Source organism: Coregonus clupeaformis, unplaced genomic scaffold (assembly GCF_020615455.1).
Source record: "Coregonus clupeaformis isolate EN_2021a unplaced genomic scaffold, ASM2061545v1 scaf0319, whole genome shotgun sequence".
NCBI classification, from domain to species: domain Eukaryota; kingdom Metazoa; phylum Chordata; class Actinopteri; order Salmoniformes; family Salmonidae; genus Coregonus; species Coregonus clupeaformis.
The window spans coordinates 88,807-108,628 of record NW_025533774.1 but is presented as its reverse complement, the minus strand read 5'-3'; positions in this window follow the sequence as shown (position 1 = coordinate 108,628).

Genomic DNA, 19,822 nt, shown 5'->3' with positions numbered 1-19,822 from the left:
CCACTAAACTACCATATGGAATTGTTTTAAGATGGTCATACCAAGGATCATTTAGCTATGTGATTTTGAATTTTAGGACCCCTTTAGGTATCAAAAACAGTGATTTGATAACATTGAATTTGGCCGTGTGTGTGTATATATAGTGTAGCAGTATGTGGACACCCCTTAAAATTAGTGAATTCGGCTATTTCGGCCACACCCCTTCTCTGACAGGCGTAAAATCAAGCACACAGCCATGCAATCTCCATAGACACATTGGCAGTAGAATGGCCTTACTGAAGAGCTCAGTGACTTTCAACATGGCACCGTCATAGGATGCCACCTTTCCAACAAGTCAAAATTCTGCCCTGCTACAGCTGCCTCAGTCAACTACATGCTGATGTTGTGAAGTGGAAACGTCTAGGAGCAGTAACGGGGCTCAGCCGAGAAGTCGTAGGCCACACAAGCTCACAGAATGGGATTGCAGACTGCTGAAACGCGTAGCGAGTAAAAATAGTCTGTCCTCGGTTGCAACACTCACTACCGAGTTCCAAACTGCCTCTGGAAGCAACGTCAGCACAAGAACTGTTCATCGGGAGCTTCATGAAATGGGTTTCTAAGGCCGAGCAGCAGCACACAAGCCTAAGATCACTGTACGCAATGCCAAGCGTTGGCTGGAGTGGTGTAAAGCTTGCCCCCATTGGACTTTGGAGCAGTGGAAACACATTCTCTGGAATGATGAATCACTCTTCACCGTCTGACGGACGAATCTGGGTTTGACGGATGCCAGGAGAACGGGGCTGTTTTTCATGGTTCGGGTTAGGCCCCTTAGTTCCAGTGAAGGGAAATCTTAACACTACAGCATGCAATGACATTCTAAACGATTCTGTGCTTCCAACATTGTGGCAACAGTTTGGGGAAGGACCTTTCCTGTTTCAGCATGACAATGCCCCCGTGCACAAAGTGAGGTCCATACAGAAATGGTTTGTCGAGATCTGTGTGGAAGAACTTTTTTTTGATCCAAGATGGCGTAGCAGCGTGGTCGTGGTTTTATTCATTGTCCTAGTGTAAATATCCCGTTTCTAGTTTTTTTTGTCTTTTGTATATATTTCTCAATTTTACTTTTCATTCTTTAACTAAATATACTTTCCTGCAACCCGCCTCACCCAACGTGGAAAGGATTCTATTATTTCTTTATAACTTTCATCAAGAACCTTAAGCTGAAACTAGTTTAGCTGCAACTGAATGGCCACTTGCTATTAGTCACCGTTAGCGTCTTCACCATTGTCCGTGGCCTACACTATCCACCAGCCAGCTCTAACTCTAGCCTGGACAATTCGTCGGCCAGTCTGCACAGCGTGCTATCGACCCAGAGCTTATCGGACTTTCTGCCGGAATCACTGGACCCTAGCGCCGGATCATCGCAACCAGCTAGCTAGCTGCAACCTGTTGTTGGCTAATTACCATTGCCCCATAGCAAGCACCAGTTAGCCTTGAGCTAGCCTCAGGCCCATCTCCCGGCTATCTACCTCTCTGTCAACCGGACGGGACCTCCTAGTGTTGACACTGAGCCCCGCCGATCCAACACGACTGGTTTGCCGACGAAATCGTCTGATGTGGTTTCAACAGGCTTCCCGTTGCGACGACCACGAAGATCCATCTGCTAGCCCCGGCCCGCTAGCACACGCAAACTACAACTGTGCTCCCTGCTAGCTGTGCTGAAGCACCAATTTGAACTGCTCTCGGACTCACATATTGCTGTTACTGGACCTTATGATCACTCAGCTGCACAGCTGATGCCTGCTGGACTGTTCCTTTACACGGTACCCTGTCCTGTTTATTCTGTTTAGCCTCAGCCCAAACTTTATCTCCATTACCAGTTGTTGTCTTAGCTCTCTCTAATAACACCTGTGATTGCTTTATGCCTCTCTCCCATGTCAATATGCCTTGCCTATTGCTGTTCCAGTTAGTTCTTATTATACAATTTCACTGTAGAACCCCAAGTCCCTCTCAAACTGCCTCAAATAGTTCCTTTGTTCCACCCCCCATACACGCCGAGACCGGCTCAATCAGTGCCTCCAGTGATGCTATCTCTTTCATTGTTACCCAACGCTTAGGTTTACCTCAACTGTACTCATATCCTTTTCTGTACATAATGCCCTGAATCTTTTCTACAACGCCCGGAGAACTGCCCCCTTTATTCTATGTACCCAACGCACTATAAGACCAGTTCTTAAAGCCTTTAGTCGTATCCTTATTCTAGTCCTCCTCTGTTCTTCTGGTGATGTAGAGGCTAACCCAGGCCCTGCAGCCCCCAGTATCACTCCTACTCCCCTGGAGCTATCATTTGTTGACTTCTGTAACCGTAAAAGCCTTGGTTTTCTGCACGTAAATATCAGAAGCCTCCTTCCTAAGTTTGTTATTCACTGCGTTAGCACACTCCGCCAACCCTGATGTTCTAGCAGTGTCTGAATCCTGGCTTAGGAAGGCCACCGAAAATTCTGAAATGTCCATCCCCAACTATAACATTTTCCGTCTAGATAGAACTGCCAAAGGGGGTGGAGTTAGCCTGCAGAGCTCTATCATACTACCCAGGTCTGTGCCCAAACAGTTTGAGCTTCTACTTCTAAAAATCCACCTTTCCAGAAATAAATCTCTCACTGTTGCCGCTTGCTACAGACCACCCTCAGCCCCCAGCTGTGCCCTGGACACCATATGTGAATTGATTGCCCCCATCTATCCTCAGAGTTCGTACTGCTTGGTGACCTAAATTGGGATATGCTTAACACCCCGGCCATCCTACAATCTAAACTAGATGCCCTCAATCTCACACAAATTATCAACGAACCTACCAGGTACAACCCTAAATCCGTAAACATGGGTACCCTCATAGATATCATCCTGACTAACCTACCCTCTAAATACACCTCCGCTGTCTTCAACCAGGATCTCAGCGATCACTGCCTTATTGCCTGCGTCCGTAACGGGTCCGCGGTCAAACGACCACCCCTCATCACTGTCAAACGCTCCCAAAAACACTTCAGCGAGCAGGCCTTCCTAATTGACCTGGCCCAGGTATCCTGGATGGATATAGATCTCATTCCGTCAGTAGAGGATGCCTGGTTGTTCTTTAAAAGTAATTTCCTCTCAATCTTAAATAAACATGCCCCATTCAAAAAATACAGAACTAAGAACAGATATAGCCCCTGGTTCTCCTCAGACTTGACTGCCCTTGACACACACAAAAACATCCTGTGGCTTACTGCATTAGCATCAAATAGCCCCCGCGATATGCAACTTTTCAGGGAAGTTAGGAACCAATATACAGCAGCAGTTAGGAAAGCAAAGGCTAACTTTTTCAAACAGAAATTTGCATCCTGTAGCACTAACTCCAAAAAGTTTTGGGACACTGTAAAGTCCATGGAGAATAAGAGCACGTCCTCCCAGCTGCCCACTGCACTGAGGCTAGGAAACACTATCACCACCGATAAATCTACAATAATCGAGAATTTCAACAAGCATTTTGCTACGGCTGGCCATGCTTTCCACCTGGCTACCAGTACCCCGGCCACCAGCTCTGCACCCTCCGCTGCAACTTGCCCATGCCCCCCCCCGCTTCTCCTTCACACAAATCCAGACAGCTGATGTTCTGAAAGAGCTGCAAAATCTGGACCCCTACAAATCTTCTGGGCTAGACAATCTGGACCCTTTCTTTCTAAAACTAGCTGCCGAAATTGTCGCAACCCCTATTACTAGCCTGTTCAACCTCTCTTTCGTAACGTCTGAGATCCCCAGAGATTGGAAAGCTGCCGCGGTCATCCCCCTCTTCAAAGGGGGTGACACTCTAGATCCAAACTGTTACAGACCCATATCCATCCTGCCCTGCCTTTCAAACGTTTTTGAAAGCCAAGTTAACAAACAGATCAGCGACCATTTCGAATCCCACCGTACCTTCTCCGCTGTGCAATCCGGTTTCCGAGCTGGTCATGGGTGCACTTCAGCCACGCTCAAGGTCCTAAACGATATTATAACCGCGATCGATAATAGACAGTACTGTGCAGCCGTATTCATTGACCTGGCCAAGGCTTTCAACTCTGTCAACCACCGCATTCTTATTGGCAGACTAAATAGCCTTGGTTTCTCAAATGACTGCCTCGCCTGGTTCACCAATTACTTCTCAGATAGAGTTCAATGTGTCAAATCGGAGGGCCTGTTGTCTGGACCTATGGCAGTCTCAATGGGGGTGCCACAGGGTTCAATTCTTGGGCCGACTCTTTTCTCTGTGTATATCAATGATGCCGCTCTTGCTGCTGGTGACTCTCAGATCCACCTCTACGCAGATGACACCATTTTGTATACATCTGGCCCTTCATTGGACACTGTGTTAACAAACCTCCAAACGAGCTTCAATGCCATACAACACTCCTTCAGTAGCCTCCAACTGCTCTTAAACACTAGTAAAACTAAATGCATGCTCTTCAACCGAACGCTGCTTGCACCCCCCCACCCGACTAGAATCACTACTCTCGACGGGTCTGACCTAGAGTATGTGGACAACTACAAATACCTAGGTGTCTGGTTAGACTGTAAACTCTCCTTCCAGACTCACATTAAGAATCTCCAATCCAAAGTTAAATCTAGAATCGGTTTCCTATTTCGCAACAAAGCCTCCTTCACTCATGCTGCCAAACATGCCCTCGTAAAACGGACTATCCTACCGATCCTTGACTTCGGCGATGTCATTTACAAAATAGCCTCCAACATTCTACTCAGCAAATTGGATGTAGTCTATCACAGTGCCATCCGTTTTGTCTCCAAAGCCCCATATACTACCCACCACTGTGACCTGTACGCTCTTGTTGGCTGGTCCTCACTACATATTCGTCGCCAAACCCACTGGCTCCAGGCCATCTATAAATCACTGCTAGGCAAATCCCCGCCTTATCTTAGCTCATTGGTCACCATAGCAACACCCACCCGTAGTATGCGCTCCAGCAGATATATCTCACTGGTCATCCCCAAAGCCAACACCTCCTTTGGCCGCCATTCCTTCCAGTTCTCTGCTGCCAATGACTGGAACAAACTGCAAAAATCTCTGAAGCTGGAGACACTTATCTCCCTCACTAACTTTAAGCATCAGTTGTCAGAGCACCTTACCGATCACTGCACCTGTACACAGCCCATCTGAAATTAGCCCGCCCAACTACCTCATCCCTATATTGTTATTTATTTTGCTCATTTGTACCCCAGTATCTCTATTTGCACATCATCTCTTGCACATCTATCATTCCAGTGTTAATACTAATTGTAATTATTTTTGCACTATAGCCTATTTATTGCCTTACCTCCATAACTTGCTACATTTGCACACACTGTATATTTTTCTGTTGTATTTTTGACTTTGTTTTGTTTTACCCCATATGTAACTCTGTGTTGTTGTTTTTATCGCACTGCTATGCTTTATCTTGGCCAGGTCGCAGTTGTAAATGAGAACTTGTTCTCAACTGGCTTACCTGGTTAAATAAAGGTGAAATAAAAATAAAATAAAATTTAAAAACTTGACTGGCCTGACAGAGCCCTGACCTCAACCCCATTGAACACCTTTGGGATGAATTGGAACGCCAACTGCGAGCCAGGCCTAATCGCCCAACATCAGTGCCCAACCTCACAAGTCCCCACAACAATGTTCCAACATCTAGTGGAAAGCCTTCCCAGAAGAGAGGAGGCTGTTATAGCAGCAAAGGGGGGGACCAACTCTATATTAATGCCCATGATTTTGGAATGAGATGTTCGACGAGCAGGTGTCCACATACTCTTGGTCATGTAGTGTATTAGCCCATAGAAACGCATTGAACAACAGATTCATAGATGGAAAAACGGAGTCAAAAAATGTATCAAAAGTACGTTTGTTTTAAAGTGGATGTCATATCTGAGAGATGAGAAAGATCAGGAAATTTATATTTTCTACCCATATTTAACCCCTTTTTATGGGGCACTAAACTACTTATATATATATATACACACATCTTTTTTTTTTCTTTACTGGTACAGGGCTTCCTTCAGACGAGGCTTGTCGGCGTCCTAGAGCAAAATAACCGATGTGTTCGTGAGAGTCTCACCTTTCCATAGAGGGGTCATATTAGTGTGTAGCCCAAACTTTTCGGACTCTACAGACAGAAGTTGGCAGATCAACAGTACCGACGTCAGACGAATACCGTGACACTTGTGGGGGTCATAGCGCAAAACTGAGAACCATAATGTTTGTGAGTCAAATTTTTCCAGAGTGGATCGATGAGACTAGTTTATAGGCCAAACCGTTCAGACACTACAGACGTTTTCGTGAGAAGAACGATTAGCTTGGCCACCTTCCACCGCAGATGCAGATTTTGATGGGGATTTGTTAATGCTAATTCGATTTCCGCGGGGCGTGGACATCGACTCCAGGGGGTTAACTGCATCACGTCTTGGTTTGGAGACTTGGGCAGATGGACAGATGAGAGCTGTGCCACCAACCTCCCTTCTGCTACAGTAGCTAGGTTTCCATCCAATTGACGACAGATTTTCATGCAAATATCCTAGAATCCGCATAAAGAAAATATGCGCATTTGGACAAATGGACTTCCACCAAAAATTAGTGGGTGATGATGTATGTAGTGCACACAATGTACTTTTTTCGCCTAAGTTTTTGTGTACCGAATAAAAAATCGAAAGTTCAATGTGTTTCCATCTCATTTTCAACTCTACCGATTAGTTTTGCCAAAAACAACTGCGTTAACCTCTACGGGATCGGTGTCCCGTATATGGGACAGTTGAGCTAACGTGCGCTAATGTGATTAGCATGACTCTTGTAAGTAACAGCAAAATTTCCAGAACATACAGTGAGGGAAAAAAGTATTTGATCCCCTGCTGATTTTGTACGTTTGCCCACTGACAAAGACATGATCAGTCAGAATAACACCAAAAAAATCCAGAAAAACGCATGTCAAATATTTTATGAATTGATTTGCATTTTAATGAGGGAAATAAGTATTTGACCCCTCTGCAAAACATGACTTAGTACTTGGTGGCAAAACCCTTGTTAGCAATCACAGAGGTCAGATGTTTCTTGTAGTTGGCCACCAGGTTTGCACACATCTCAGGAGGGATTTTGTCCCACTCCTCTTTGTAGATCTTCTCCAAGTCATTAAGGTTTCGAGGCTGATGTTTGGCAACTCGAACCTTCAGCTCCCTCCACAGATGTTCTATGGGATTAAGGTCTGGAGACTGGCAAGGCCACTCCAGGACCTTAATGTGCTTCTTCTTGAGCCACTCCTTTGTTGCCTTGGCCGTGTGTTTTGGGTCATTGTCATGCTGGCATACCCATCAACGACCCATTTTCAATGCCCTGGCTGAGGGAAAGAGGTTCTCACCCAAGATTTGACGGTACATGGCCCCGTCCATCGTCCCTTCGATGCAGTGAAGTTGTCCTGTCCCCTTAGCAGAGAAACACCCCCAAAGCATAATGCTTCCACCTCCATGTTTGATGGTGGGGATGGTGTTCTTGGGGTCATAAGCAGCATTCCTCCTCCTCCAAACACGGCGAGTTGAGTTGATGCCAAAGAGCTCGATTTTGGTCTCATCTGACCACAACACTTTCACCCAGTTCTCCTCTGAATCATTCAGATGTTCATTGGCTAACTTCAGACGGGCCTGTATATGTGCTTTCTTGAGCAGAGGGACCTTGCGGGCACTGCAGGATTTCAGTCCTTCACGGCGTAGTGTGTTACCAATTGTTTTCTTGGTGACTATGGTCCCAGCTATCTTGAGATCATTGACAAGATCCTCCCGTGTAGTTCTGGGCTGATTCATCACCGTTCTCATGATCATTGCAACAAGTTTTTCCCCACAAAAGGGCTTTTTTACAGACAGAAATACTCCTCAGTTTCATCAGCTGTCCGGGTGACTGGTCTTAGACAATTCTGCAGGTGAAGAAGCCGGATGTGGAGGCCCTGGGATGGCGTGGTTACACATGGTCTGCGGTTGTGAGGCCGGTTGGACGTACTGCCAAATTCTCTAAAATGACGTTGGTAGAGAAATTAACATTCAATTCTCTGGCAACAGCTCCTGCAGTCAGCATGCCAATTGCACACTCCCTCAAAATTTGAGACATCTGTGGCATTGTGTTGTGACTTTTATTGTCCCCAGCAGAAGGTACACGTGTAATGATCATGCTGTTTAATCAGCTTCTTGATATGTCAGGTCGATGGATTATCTTGGCAAAGGAGAAATGCTCACTAACAGGGATGTAAACAAATTTGTACACAACGTTTTAGAGAAATAAGGTTTTGTGCGTATGTAACATTTCTGGTATCTTTTATTTCAACTCATGAAACATGGGACCAGCACTTTACATGTTGCGTTCTATATTTTTGTTCAGTATAATTTTACAGAGACAAAAACATCCCACCATGTCGACTGGACAAATGATCTGTTGGAATGTTTCTATCGCACCTGTTCTGATTATTTTTTTTATACGATATGACTTTACTCGCATAAAAACTGTGGATGGAAACGTGGCTGGTGGTCAGTTGATTTGGTGCTTCAGAAGTGTGTTGTCCTCTTTTCTCTGACGGAATTCACAGAATGGATTTAGCATTTTTTTCAGCAATAACAACAACAATGACCCCAACAACTGAACCACTACTGACAACTGAACCTGCAACGACTGCACTACTGACAACTGAACCTGCAACTACTAATAACTGAACCTACAGCCACCCCGCTACTGACAACTGAACCTCAACTGAACAAACAACCACTGCACTACTGACCACTGAACAAAACCACTTGACTTTTTCCACATTTTGTTAAGTTACAGCCTCATTTTCCTTTCTCTCTCTCCATCAACTCCATTCAAATTGCATCCAAAATAGATAATCCTGTTCTAGATTGATATACATTATAGCCCAATATATAGATGTCCTAGCCTACCTCTTTCAGTTAATAAATTCAATGCAGTATTAGCCTTATATTTATCTAATTAATGATGGGTTATGCATAATAAGCTTCTAACTCTCTTGTGCAATATGCAAGCACCTGTGCTCCGCTGGCCTCTCCTTAAAAAACGCTCCTTAGCTCTTAGAGTCCCATGCAGGAAAAGCTAGACTAGAATAGCTTGCTGGACATTTTTTTTGCATTTCTTATACCAATTTAATATATTCGAAGAGGGATGCAAGCTCTTTTTTGCTGAATGTTAAATACAGTCGCCAATAGAAATCACGTGTTAATAATTAACTCATTAGGATTTGGGGCACCTTGAGAGGTAACTCTTGTTTAAAGAGTTACCATCTCCCCGAATTAAACTCTAGAAGGTTTATACCTATCACATCGATATACAGTCAACTTATTAATCATAACCACTTATCATATCATCATTCTGAACGTTGTAACCTCCTTGCACCTGCAAAAAACCCAGCCTTACTTATGATTCAGTACTACACAAATTGGTTTAATTATTTATTTACTAGCTAACTAAATGGTAACGCAGGATAACATACACACTCAATACATTAACAACAGGTCCCTAGTGGACTGACAACAACATGACTGCTTGTTACAAAAGAGGGAGAGTTAGAGAGACAAGGACAGAGACACAACGTTGGTACATTTAGAAACTACTCTCACTTATATTTCTCCTATACTTTGCACACGAACCGCCGCCTGCTTGGAGTAAGAAATCATGAATGTATTTACATGAGGTGCCGCCGTGTAGCTCTCTCTCTCGGAACCGGGCCGCCCTGGAAAGGGAGTTGGTTGGGCATTCTCGCAGCTCGCTCGTAAGGCTCTGATTGTCCAACCGTTACAACAAGTCTTCTACTGTTGTGGTCCTCTGTAGTTGTCCGGTGACTTGTTATGAAGTCCTAAACAGAACTACAGAATGGATTTTCCTTCCACTCGTTCTGGAAGATTGCTTCTTTGAAGATAGGCTAGCCATCTGTGTTGATGGTTCCTCAGTGGGATGATGTAGGATGGCTTGAATAGAGTAGTAGAATGGTCCCACTTAACTTCACTTTCCAATATACTGTATTTAAGACAGCTAATCAGCCATACCAGTGATTATCCGGGAGGGAGTTTTCTTCTCCACCTCGTTTTGCAATTCAGAGTTCAAACCACTTTAGACGTGCAGCTGCAGCTTTACGTCTTTCTGGTCTGAATGTTAATTTCTTTACCGATCCTTTATGCACTCTGGTCGAAAGGGGCGGTTCCGTCAGGCTCACACGCTCTCTGACCTCACTCGGGGCGTGACTTGTCACTTGTACAAAGTTATGTCAAGCTCCTAAAATCATGTCCCTCTCTTAACAAAAACACTTTCATAATTTTTCATGTTTCATGCACAACGCATCAGATGGACACTTCACACATATAGTTTGTATACTTATAAAGTTAAAGTATTTCCTTTATAACATTTTTAATGACATCACAAAATAACCAACAATATGACATTCGTTTTCTATAGATCGCCTCTGACCATTCCCCCCATTCTCTGTTAGGAATATTGTTCCAGTATTCGCTTTTGAACGTGTTAAAGTTTCAGCTGTAAAAAGTATCTGGAGACAAAGCACATTCCTTTGTGAATTTGGAGAGGTAGACCCTGGATCTTCTCTCCTTTGATTTACAACAGGGGCGTGAAGTGTCAACCCCACACCAGTTCCCTCCTCCCCCCCTCTGCGGGTGAGAGGGGGTCTGGTGGAAATTATTCATTGCAAAGCTGATCCATTTGGATCGTCACAGGACAGTCATGACAGTCCCCCTCTGGTGAGTTCAATATTGGAAGGATTCTGCAAGTTGATTCCCTACCACCTCCACTTGTGTGGTGGTGATCCCATCTCTTGCTGTTAGTTTGGCTCTACAGCGTTCTTCGCTGGTGATAGGCTTAAGTCCACAAAGACGCTCAGTGTTATCCTTGACGAAGGGTTTGCTAGTACAAAGGTAGTGGACGTCTTTGGTTAGAGTACACATTAACAGGTTAGGGGTGAGATAGAAATCTGGATTGTGTTCCTGATAAGCTATGACTGGGGATGTGGTGATTTTCACATGGGTGTTGTCGCACCAAAATCCTACGTTTTAGAACCGTTTTCAACCTATAGATATTCTCCAGTTCAACAACCGGCAGCGTCAGTAAAAATCCCACTTAGTTACGATTAACATCAACATGTATTGGAATTGCAGACCCCAGACTATAGGCCAGGTGTGACTGTAATGGCTTTATCGTGGTTGTGGTAGCTGAGGTCAATATGTTGTGCACCATTGAGAGGGACACTAGATATGAGGGGATTCTATTCATAGCCAAGTGGTCCATAGAAGAGCTAACTTCACGGAGAAAATCTTCCAACAACAATCGAACCAATTGGACATGGGCATAGTCATGGTTCATGACCTCTACTAACTTTCCTACCGACAGGAGTGTTTTGTTCAAGAGAGAAGCGTGTGTGTTTATTCACCAGAATAGTGTCCTGGAGAGACCTTCCCACATGCTGCAACCTGAGTGCCTGTGATTGCATCTGTTGTTGGATAAGTGGCATCTCTTCAGTAATCTGGCTAGACTGGCTGCGTTGACGGCAGTGGTACCTAGAGCAAATAGTGACCCTACGGTTGCACCTATTGAGAGTAGCGCCCAGATGAATCGTTTTTCTCGCCTGGCTCTGCTAGTTCTGACTGGGTGACTGTGAACTTTTGGAGTTGGGCCAACATGTGGGCAGTCTCAAGCTGGACGTGCTTAACTGCCTGGGTGGTCAAATCAGCCCCGGCCCAACTCAAATGTGCCGCAGGTGGAATGTGTTGGCGGTACACGTTCTCTGCATCTAGGCGGACGTACACCCTCTGCGTGTATACTCTGCAGTTTGTTATAAGGAGTCCTGGATCATCACGGAGAACGATTCCCGTAGGGAGTCCACTCGTGAGTACATCTGCTGGTTTGGTTTTGACCAGGGCGCAGAGTGTCAGGATCAACCAAAGGAACTCCATCCTACAAAAACGCATAATTAGAGATATTATTTGTTTATTTCAGTTGTTTTTTTTGTGAAAGAAAAACGTTTTTGACACAACTAATTTAGCTGATTTTCCTATTTCAAACAGCACAACGCAGGACAATATCAACAATTACAATGAAACGTACAGTTGAAGTCGGAAGTTTACATACACCTTAGCCAAATACATTTAAACTCAGTTTTTCACAATTCCTGACATACAGTGAGGGAAAAAAGTATTTGATCCCCTGCTGATTTTGTATGTTTGCCCACTGACAAAGAAACGATCAGTCTATAATTTTAATGGTAGGATTATTTGGACAGTGAGAGACAGAATAACGACAAAAAAATCCAGAAAACGCATACGTCAAAAATGTTATAAATTGATTTGCATTTTAATGAGGGAAATAAGTATTTGACCCCTCTGCAAAACATGACTTAGTACTTGGTGGCGCTGCTGGATTTTAGTCCTTCACGGCGTAGTGTGTTACCAATTGTTTTCTTGGTGACTATGGTCCCAGCTGCCTTGAGATCATTGACAAGATCCTCCCGTGTAGTTCTGGGCTGATTCCTCACCGTTCTCATGATCATTGCAACTCCACGAGGTGATATCTTGCATGGAGCCCCAGACCGAGGGAGATTGACAGTTATTTTGTGTTTCTTCCACTTGCGAATAATCTCACCAACTGTTGTCACCTTCTCACCAAGCTGCTTGGCGATGGTCTTGTAGCCCATTCCAGCCTTGTGTAGGTCTACAATCTTGTCCCTGATATCCTTGGATTGCTCTTTGGTCTTGGCCATGGTGGAGAGTTTGGAATCTGATTGATTGATTGCTTCTGTGGACAGGTGTCTTTTATACAGGTAACAAACTGAGATTAGGAGCACTCCCTTTAAGAGTGTGCTCCTAATCTCAGCTCGTTACCTGTATAAAAGACACCTGCGAGCCAGAAATCTTTCTGATTGAGAGGGGGTCAAATACTTATTTCCCTCATTAAAATGCAAATCAATTTATAACATTTTTGACATGCGTTTTTCTGGATTTTTTTGTTGTTATTCTGTCTCTCACTGTTCAAATAAACCTACCATTAAAATTATATATTGATCATTTCTTTGTCAGTGGGAAAACGAACAAAATCAGCAGGGGATCAAATACCTTTTTCCCTCACTGTATAATCCTAGTAAAAATTCCCTGTAAGTTAGGATCACCACTTTATTTTAAGAATGTGAAATGTCAGAATAATAGTAGAGAGAATCATTTATTTCAGCTTTTATTTCTTTCATCACATTCCCAGTGGGTCAGAAGTGTACATACACTTAATTAGTATTTGGTAGCATTGCCTTTAAATTGTTTAGCTTGGGTCAAATGTTTCGGGTAGACTTCCACAAGCTTCCCACAATAAATTGGATGAATTTTGGGCCATTCCTCCTGACAGAGCTGGTGTAACTGAGTCAGATTTGTAGGCCTCCTTGCTCGCACACGCTTTCTCAGTTCTGCCCACAAATGTTATATAGGATTGAGGTCAGGGCTTTGTGATGGCCACTCCAATACCTTGACTTTGTTGTCCTTAAGCCATTTTGCCACAACTTTGGAAGTATGCTTGGGGTCATTGTCCATGTGGAAGACCCATTTGCAACCAAGCTTTAACTTCCTGACTGATGTCTTGAGATGTTGCTTCAATATATCCACATAATTTTCCTTCCTCATGATGCCATCTATTTTGTGAAGTGCACCAGTCCCTCCTGCAGCAAAGCACCCCCACAGCATGATGCTGCCACCCCACGTGATTCACGGTTGGGATGGTGTTCTTCGGCTTGCAAGCGTCCCCCTTTTTCCTCCAAACATAACAATGGTCATTATGGCCAAACAGTTATATTTTTGTTTCATCAGACCAGAGGACATTTCTCCAAAAAGTACGATCTTTGTCCCCATGTGCAGTTGCAAACCGTAGTCTGGCTTTTTTATGGCGGTTTTGGAGCAGTGGCTTCTTTCTTGCTGAGCGGCCTTTCAGGTTATGTCGATATAGGACTCGTTTTACTGTGGATATAGATACTTTTGTACCTGTTTCCTCCAGCATCTTCACAAGGTCCTTTGCTGATGTTCTGGGATTGATTTGCTCTTTTCGCACGAAAGTACGTTCATCTCTAGGAGACAGAACGCGTCTCCTTCCTGAGCGGTATGACGGCTGCGTGGTCCCATGGTGTTTATACTTGCGTACTATTGTTTGTACAGATGAACGTGGTACTTTCAGGCGTTTGGAAATTGCTCCCAAGGATGAACCAGACTTGTGGAGGTCTACAATTTTTGTTCTGAGGTCTTGGCTGATTTCTTTTGATTTTCCCATGATGTCAAGCAAAGATGCACTGAGTTTGAAGGTAGGCCTTGAAATACATCCACAGGTATACCTCCAATTGACTCAAATTATGTCAATTAGCCTATCAGAAGCTAAAGCCATGCCATCATTTTCTGGAATTTTCCAAGCTGTTTAAAGTCACAGTCAACTTAGTATATGTAAACTTCTGACCCACTGGAATTGTGATACAGTGAATTATACGTGAAATAATCTGTCTGTAAACAATTGTTGCAAAAATTATTTGTGTCATGCACAAAGTAGATGTCCTAACCAACTTGCCAAAACTATAGTTTGTTAACAAGAAATGTGTGGCGTGGTTGAAAAACGAGTTTTAATGACTCCAACCTAAGTGTATGTAAACATCCGACTTCGACTGTATATCTTGTAGCTGGGAAGAGAATAAAATATGTGGACCCACTTGAACGTGGTGTTTTGTTGAACTTTGCTGATTCTGATTTGATAAGTGACAGCTATAACACATGTGGCCCTAACCAGTGGGGCAGGAACGTTTTCGCGACACCCACGAGTTTGGTGTACATGTAGTACCACACCTTATCCCCGACCGTCAAACTCCTGGTGTGAGGCCTTTTTGTCGTAATGGGTCTTGTCACCTTCTACACTTCTTTCCAACTTTCCTTGAGCGTATGCAAGGTAGTCTGGAGGTAGGTTCGCAAGTCCGTCACGTATTGATGAGCCGTGTATGCGGTGGCTGCGACGCACATCTCCCGGTTGGTACAAGAGATGCAGTGGAAGCGTCATTTGCCGGCCCGTCATCATCTCAAATGGTGTTATTTCCGTAGACCTGTTGCATGTGGCTCTGATCACCATCAGTACCAGTGGGAGTTTGAGGTTCCAATCTTTGTGTTTGGCTGCCACATATTTCCTCAGGATTCTGATGAGTGTCTGATCGCCCCTTTCTACACTGCCGGAGCTCCTAGGGTGGTACGCGATATGGAGTTTGGCTTTGACTCCCAGAAGCTGCCACAGTTCAGTCATTACAGAAGCCGAAAAATCGTTCCTCGGTCGCTGTCCACGATTTCTCCTGGCAGGCCGAATCGACTGAAAACGTGGTTCAGCAAGAGAATGGCCGTGGTTTTTCCTGTGTCATTGGTTGCTGGCAGGCACTCCACCCACTTTGTGAATGTGCAAGTCACTGTGAGGAGATACTTGTTGCCTCTTGCTGACCTGGCAACTGAGCCGGCCCAGTCGATCTGGATCGCGCTCCAAGGATAAGACACACTCTTGCGCTACAAGGGTGCTCTGTGAAGTGGCTTGGAGGGTTGAAACTGGCAGTAAACTAGACACCCCCTCACGTATTGTACCACGTCTTGTTCCATGTGAGGCCAGTGGGCCAACTGTCGCAATGACCCCCCTATGGCCTCTGCATGGCTCGTCGTGGACATGAGCTATCATTATCCCCCTCTGTGTTTTGGGAACCACCCACCTTTATGTGGCGCCGGTTTCCAAAACATGCACCAGTAGGTCATCTACAAGTGTGAGGTGCTGTTTAGTGGCATACAGCGACGCAAGTCGTGTGAGCCTGCCAAAGCCAGCTCGGTCACTGGGTGATTGACAGGATCAGGCGAGAAAGCCATCAAAGTGGCGAAGGACTCTTGGTGTTGCATTGCTACCAGGTCACCATTCTGGAATGAATGAGTTAGCAATACATTATGTTCGTGAGAAGAGGTTTCCTCTCGCGGTGCTACATGGCTACACGTTACCACAGACACCATGGGGGCACTAGTGATCAGTGTGTCCCGAGCATCGAACACCCAAGGAGTGCCGTGAATGCACGAGATTTTGCCATGCTGTCGGCATGGTCGTTGCCAAGTTTGTCACGACCAGGTGATTTGGAGTGTTCCTTGACTTTCTTCCAATACACCTGTATGTCGTGTTTGGGGGTGTTTTGCTGGTGACACTCTCTGTGATTTATTTAGAATTCAAGGCACACTTAACCAGCATGGCTACCACAACATTCTGCAGCGATACGCCATCCCATCTGGTTTGGGCTTAGTGGGACTATCATTTATTTTTCAACAGGACAATGACCCAACACACCTCCAGGCTGTGTAAGGAGTATTTTACCAAAAAGGAGAGTGATGGAGTGCTGCACCAGATGACCTGGCCTCCACAATCCCCCGACCTCAACCCAATTGAGATGCTTTGGGATGACTCGGACCTCAGAGTGAAGGAAATGCAGCCAACAAGTGCTCAGCATATGTGGGAACTCCTTCAAGACTGTTGGAAAACCATTCCAGGTTAAGCTGGTTGACAGAATGCCAAGTGTGTGCAAAGGGTGGCTATTTGAAGAATCTCAAATATAAAATATGTTTTAATTCTTTTTACACTTGTTGGTTACTACATGATTCAATATGGGTTATTTCATAGTTTTGATGTCTTCACTATCATTCTACAATGTAGAAAATAGTAAAAAATTAAGAAAAACCCTTGAATGAGTTGGTGTTCTAAAACTGTGTAAGTTCTCTTAAGTAGTGATGGTTCGAAGGCAACTTCGGAACTACAGTGTGGAGAACAAGTATTTGATACACTGCCGATTTTGCAGGTTTTCCTACTTACAAAGCATGTAGAGGTCTGTAATTTTTATCATAGGTACACTTCAACTGTGAGAGACGGAATCTAAAACAAAAATCCAGAAAATCACATTGTATGATTTTTAAGTAATTTAAGTAAGTATTTGATCACCTACCAAACAGTTAAGAATTCCGGCTCTCACAAACCTGTTAGTTTTTCTTTAAGAAGCCCTCCTGTTCTCCACTCATTACCTGTATTAACTGCACCTGTTTGAACTCGTTACCTGTATAAAAGACACCTGTCCACATACTCAATCAAACAGACTCCAACCTCTCCACAATGGCCAAGACCAGAGAGCTGTGTAAGGACATCAGGGATAAAATTGTAGACCTGCACAGGGCTGGGATGGGCTACAGGACAATAGCCAAGCAGCTTGGTGAGAAGGCAACAACTGTTGGCGCAATTATTAGAAAATGGAAGAAGTTCAAGATGACGGTCAATCACCTCTGTCTGGGGCTCCATGCAAGATCTCACCTCGTGGGGCATCAATGATCATGAGGAAGGTGAGGGATCAGCCCAGAACTACACGGCAGGACCTGGTCAATGACCTGAAGAGAGCTGGGACCACAGTTTTAAAGAAAACCATTAGTAACACACTACGCCGTCATGGATTAAAATCCTGCAGCGCACGCAAGGTCCCCCTGCTCAAGCCAGCGCATGTCCAGGCCCGTCTGAAGTTTGCCAATGACCATCTGGATGATCCAGAGGGAGGAATGGGAGAAGGTCATGTGGTCTGATGAGACAAAAATATAGCTTTTTTGGTCTAAACTCCACTCGCCGTGTTTGGAGGAAGAAGAAGGATGAGTACAACCCCAAGAACACCATCCCAACCGTGAAGCATGGAGGTGGAAACATCATTCTTTGGGGATGCTTTTCTGCAAAGGGGACAGGACGACTGCACCCGTATTGAGGGGAGGATGGATGGGGCCATGTATCGCAAGATCTTGGCCAACAACCTCCTTCCCTCAGTAAGAGCATTGAAGATGGGGTCGTGGCTGGGTCTTCCAGCATGACAACGAACCGAAACACACAGCCAGAGCAACTAAGGGTGGCTCCGTACAGAAGCATCTCAAGGTCCTGGAAGGTCTGTATGGAGGAGTGGGCCAAAATTCCGGCTGCAGTGTGTGTGCAAACCTGGTCAAGACCTACAGGAAACTCTGTAATTGCAAACTAAGGTTTCTGTACCAAATATTAAGTTCTGCTTTTCTGATGTATCAAATACATATGTCATGCAATAAAATGCAAATTAATTACTTAAAAATCATGCAATGTGATTTTCTGGATTTTTGTTTTAGATTCCGTCTCTCACAGTACCTATGATAAAGATTACAGACCTCTACATGCTTTGTAAGTAGGAAAACCTGCAAAATTGGCAGTGTATCAAATACTTGTTCTCCCCACTGTATGTCACAAGGGGGCGGTTTGAAGTCGGTGTCATCCTCACCACAGCGTTGACATACCGCCAAAGCCTCATCCAAAGGCAGGTTTTTCCGCATTTGCGTAGTTTACTACCACATCATGGCTCTGCAGTTTCATTAGCCAAGCCACTATCCTGCTGTTGTGTACAGCTCCCTCCCGGAATCGTTGGCTCATCAGGAAAGTCACCGGCTGGTGACATGTTTCTCTGATCACTTTTTTGTCCGCTTACATAACTGGTGAAGTGCTTGACCGCCCAGACTGTCGACAGCAGCACTTGTTTGCAGTCTGAGTATTTGTGTTCAGCAGGGTTGAGTGTTTTGCTCGTGTAAGCAACCACGGTTGTATTTTTGGTACAACCCAGCACTAAGGCAGTGCTCTGAGAAGCCTACTTCCAAAAATAACGTCTTGTCTTTGTTGAGGTATACCAGGCAGGGTGCCTCACAAAGCAGGTTTTTTCAAGGAAGTCACAGCTTCGTTGTGAGTGGTATCCAAAATGAACGGGGTATCTTTCTGAAGAAGATGGGTCAAAGGCTTTGATAAATCGGCATAATGTTCGATGAACTGACGGGAGTAATTACATACTTCCAAGAAGCTGCGCACCTCATGAAGGTTTGTAGGTGTTTTGATGTTAGGGACTGCTTGGATTCTGATAGATTGTGGGAGGATACCCTCAGCACCCACCGGAAGTCCAACGTAGTTTACCTTGGTCCTGCACCATTGTCCTTTCATGATAGCCAATTTAACCCCTGCTGCCCTTAGTTGGGTAAGAACGTGGTCCATCTCGTTGAGGTGGTGTGACCAAGTCTCACTCCTCATGAGAACATCGTCAACATAGATTATCGTCCCCCCTGGTGTCTGCATCCGGCATTGCCTTGTGCAAGAAGATGTTGAATTCTGCAGGGGAGTTTGCATACCCGAACGGGCAGCAAGTGAATGTGAAGAGCTTGTTCGAGAAAGAGAAAGCAAACTTGTGTTGGTCACAATGGTCATCTTTCATGGTCCAGAAACCATTTGCCACATCTACGGTGGAGAAGTACTTTGCATTTGTCACCTTTGGCAACTCTTGGTCGAGCTGTGTCATTGGCCAACGAGACAACTGAACCAGCTTGTTGAGTTGCCTATAGTCAATAGTATGATGCCATTTACCCATTGGTTTCAAAACAGGCCACACGGGAGCGCTGTATGTACTGTTACATTCCCTGATTATCTGTTTAGCTAATAGGGAGTCGATAATCTCCCGTACCTCCGAGTACGTTGCAAGTGGAATTTTTATTGTCTCACAAACATGGAGCTTCTCCGGGTGGCGTAAGAATACGCACCACATGAACACCCGTAACCCCGCAATCCAGCGAGTCTGTCGACCAGATATCCCTGTGTTAAACAAGTCCCGTTCAGTGTCATTGACAAGTGCGTCTGCCTCCGTCATTAGCTGCAGTACCTGTGAATGGAAACCAGGATATGGTTCAGCGATGTCGT